Genomic DNA, 4436 nt, shown 5'->3' with positions numbered 1-4436 from the left:
CATGGACTTCCATCTGAAGATCCTTTTCAGTTCTTAACTGAATTTTTGCAGATCTGTGATACTGTTAAGACTAATGGAGTAGATCCCGAGGTCTACAGGCTTATGCTTTTCCCATTTGCTGTAAGAGACAGAGCTAGAGTGTGGTTGGACTCTCAACCCAAAGATAGCTTGAACTCCTGGGATAAGCTGGTCATGGCTTTCTTAGCCAAGTTCTTTCCTCCTCAAAAGCTGAGTAAGCTTAGAGTGGATGTTCAAACCTTCAGACAGAAGGAAGGTGAATCCCTCTATGAAGCTTGGGAGAGATACAAGCAACTGACCAAAAAGTGTCCTTCTAACATGCTTTCAGAATGGACCATCCTGGATATATTCTATGATGGTCTGTCTGAATTAGCTAAGATGTCATTGGATACTTCTGCAGGTGGATCCATTGACCTAAAGAAAATGCCTGCAGAAGCTCAAGAACTCATTGACATGGTTGCTAATAACCAGTTTATGTACACTTCTGAGAGGAATCCTGTGAGTAATGGGACGCCTCAGAAGAAGGGAGTTCTTGAAATTGATACTCTGAATGCCATATTGGCTCAGAATAAAATATTGACTCAGCAAGTCAATATGATTTCTCAGAGTCTGAATGGAATGCAAGCTGCATCCAACAGTACTCAAGAGGTATCTTCTGAAGAAGAAGCTTATGATCCTGAGAACCCTGCAACAGCAGAGGTAAATTATATGGGTGAACCCTATGGAAACACCTATAATCCCTCATGGAGAAATCATCCAAATCTCTCATGGAAGAATCAAAAGCCTCAACAAGGCTTTAATAATGGTGGAAGAAATAGGTTTAACAATAGTAAACCTTTTCCATCATCCACTCAGCAACAGATAGAGAATTCTGAGCAGAATCCATCTAGCTTAGCAAATTTAGTCTCTGATCTATCTAAGGCCACTCTGAGTTTCATGAGTGAAACAAGGTCATCCATTAGAAATTTGGAGGCACAAGTGGGCCAGCTGAGTAAAAAGATCACTGAAACTCCTCCTAGTACTCTCCCAAGCAATACAGAAGAAAATCCAAAAGGAGAGTGCAAGGCCATTGAAATGACCATCATGGCCGAATCCAAGGAGGAAGGGGAGGACGTGAATCCCAAGGAGGAAGACCTCCTAGGACGTCTAGTGATCAACAAGGAGTTTCCCTTTGAGGAACCAAAGGAATCTGAGGCTCATTTAGAGACCATAGAGATCCCATTGAACCTCCTTATGCCCTTTATGAGCTCTGATGAGTATTCTTCTTCTGAAGAGAATGAGGATGTTACTGAAGAGCAAGTTGCCAAGTACCTTGGTGCAATCATGAAGCTGAATGCCAAATTATTTGGTAATGAGACTTGGGAAGAAGAACCTCCCTTGCTCACCAATGAACTGAGTGATCTGGATCAATTGAGATTGCCTCAGAAGAAACAGGATCCTGGAAAATTCTTAATACCTTGTACCATAGGCACCATGACCTTTGAGAAGGCTCTATGTGACCTTGGGTCAGGGATAAACCTCATGCCACTCTCTGTAATAGAGAAACTGGGAATCTTTGAGGTGCAAGATGCCAGAATCTCATTAGAAATGGCAGACAACTCCAGAAAACAAGCTTATGGACAAGTAGAGGACGTGATAGTAAAGGTTGAAGGCCTTTACATCCTTGCTAATTTCATAATCTTGGACACTGGGAAGGATGAGGATGAATCCATCATCCTTGGAAGACCCTTCCTAGCCACAGCAAGAGCTGTGATTGATGTAGACAGAGGAGAATTGATCCTTCAACTGAATGAGGACAACCTTGTGTTTAAAACTCAAGAATCTCCTTCTGTAACAATGGAGAGGAAGCATGAAAAGCTTCTCTCAGTACAGAGTCAACTAAAGCCCCCACAGTCAAACTCTAAGTTTGGTGTTGGGAGGCCTCAGCCAAACTCTAAGTTTGGTGTTGAACTCCCATATCCAAACTCTAAGTTTGGTGTTGGGAGTCTATAAAATTGACCTGATCACCTGTGTGGCTCCATGAGAGCCCACTGTCAAGCTATTGACATTAAGGAAGCGCTTGTTGGGAGGCAACCCAATTTTATTTATCTAATTTTATTTTTATTTTTATTATTCTTTCATGTTTTATTAGGTTCATGATCATGTGGAGTCATAAAATAAATCCAAAAACAGCAGAAGAAAAATCACACCCTGGAGGAAGGGCTTACTGACGTTTAAACGCCAGTAAGGAGCATCTGGCTGGCGTTCAACGCCAGAACAGAGCATGGATCTGGTGCTGAACGCCAGAAACAAGCATAGAACTGGCATTCAACGCCAGAAACATGCTGCATCTGGGCGTTGAATGCCCAGAACAAGCATCAATTCAGCGTTTAAACGCCAGAATTGCATGCAAAGGCGTTTTACATGCCTAATTGGTGCAGGGATGTAAATCCTTGACACCTCAGGATCTGTGGACCCCACAGGATCATCTCAGCATCTGTGGACCCCACAGGATCCCCACATACCTCTACTCACCTTACCTCCTCATAATCCTATATCACCCTTTCCCAAGAACCCTTCACCAATCACCTCCAATTCCCCTCCAAAACCATCATACACCCACCTACACCCACTCCTCCATCTCCTCCATCTCTTCTTCTTCTCATCTTTCCTTTCTTCTTTTGCTCAAGGATGAGCAAACATTCTAAGTTTGGTGTGGAAAAAGCATTGCTTTTTTGTTTTTCCATTACCATTGATGGCACCTAAGGCCAGAGAAACCTCTAGAAAGAGGAAATAGAAGACAAAAGCTTCCACCTCCAAGTCATAGGAGATGGAGAGATTCATCTCAAGGGTCTATAGCTCAGTGGTAGAACATTTGACTGCAAATCAAGAGATCCCTGAGATACCTCAGGGGATATATTTTCCTCCACACAATTATTGGGAGCAACTAAGGATAGGAGCACAAAGAGCACTCCATCATCCTCCATGAAATTAGAGAAGATCAAAGAGCTATGAGGGAGGAGCAACAAAGACAAGGAAGAGACATAGAAGAGCTCAAGAACATCATTGGTTCCTCAAGAAGGAAATGCCACCATCACTAAGGTGGACTCATTCCTTACTCTTAAATTTTCTGTTTTTCATTTTTTATGTTAAATGTTTATTTATGTTTGTGTCTTATTACATGATCATTAGTGTCTATGCCTTAAAGTAGTGAATATGAATCCATCACCTCTCTTAAATGAAAAATGTTTTAATTACAAAAGAAGAAGAAGTACATGGTTACAAATTCATCCTTGAAACTAGTTTAATTATTTTGATGTGGTGACAATACTTTTTGTTTTCTAAATGAATGCTTAAACAGTGCATATGTCTTTTGAAGTTGTTGTTTAAGAATGTTAAATATGTTGGCTCTTGAAAGAATGATGAAAAGGAAAAGTGTTATTTGATAATCTGAAAAATCATAAAAATGATTCTTGAAGCAAGAAAAAGCAGTCAATACAGAAAGCTTGCGAAAAAAAATAGCGAAAAAAAATAGAAAGAAAAAGAAAAGCAAGCAGAAAAAGCCAAAAGCTCTTAAAACCAAAAGGAAAGAGCAAAAAGCCAGTAACCCTTAAAACCAAAAGGCAAGGGTAATAAAAAGGATCCCAAGGCTTTGAGCATCAGTGGATAGGAGGGCCTAAAGGAATAAAATCCTGGCCTAAGCGGCTAAACCAAGCTGTCCCTAACCATGTGCTTGTGGCGTGAAGGTGTCAAGTGAAAACTTGAGATTGAGCGGTTGAAGTCAAGGTCCAAAGAAAAAACAGAGTGTGCTTAAGAACCCTGGACACCTCTAATTGGAGACTTTAGCAAACCTGAGTCACAATCTGAAAAGGTTCACCCAATTATGTGTCTGTGGCATTTATGTATCCGGTGGTAATACTGGAAAACAAAGTGCTTAGGGCCACGACCAAGACTCATAAAGTAGCTGTGTTCAAGAATCAACATACTGAACTAGGAGAATCAATAACACTATCTGAACTCTGAGTTCCTATAGATGCCAATCATTCTGAACCTCAATGGATAAAGTGAGATGCCAAAACTATTCAAGAGGCAAAAAGCTACAAGTCCCGCTCATCTGATTGGAGCTATATTTCATTGATAGTTCGAAATTTATAGTATATTCTCTTCTTTCTATCCTATTTGATTTTCAGTTGCTTGGGGACAAGCAACAATTTAAGTTTGGTGTTGTGATGAGCGGATAATTTATACGCTTTTTGGCATTGTTTTCAATATGTTTTTAGTAGGATTTAGTTACTTTTAGGGATGTTTTATTAGTTTTTATGTTAAATTCACATTTCTGGACTTTACTATGAGTTTGTGTGTTTTTCTGTGATTTCAGGTATTTTCTTGCTGAAATTGAGGGACTTGAGCAAAAATCAGATTCAGAGGTTGAAGAAGGA

At 40.2% G+C, this 4436-nt stretch overlaps 1 non-coding gene across 1 annotated transcript; it reads right to left on the bottom strand.

Annotated features, from left to right (window-relative positions):
• Window positions 1-234: 234 nt before the first annotated feature.
• Window positions 235-342, bottom strand: LOC112760616 (small nucleolar RNA R71). The gene has a single exon (XR_003181048.1). It is a non-coding gene; the product is annotated as a small nucleolar RNA R71 (small nucleolar RNA).
• Between the last annotated feature and the right edge of the window lie 4094 nt (window positions 343-4436).

The sequence above is a fragment of the Arachis hypogaea genome, chromosome 16 (assembly GCF_003086295.3).
Source record: "Arachis hypogaea cultivar Tifrunner chromosome 16, arahy.Tifrunner.gnm2.J5K5, whole genome shotgun sequence".
In the NCBI taxonomy this organism is placed as follows: Eukaryota; Viridiplantae; Streptophyta; class Magnoliopsida; order Fabales; family Fabaceae; genus Arachis; species Arachis hypogaea.
This window is presented reverse-complemented; position numbering and strand designations above follow the sequence as displayed.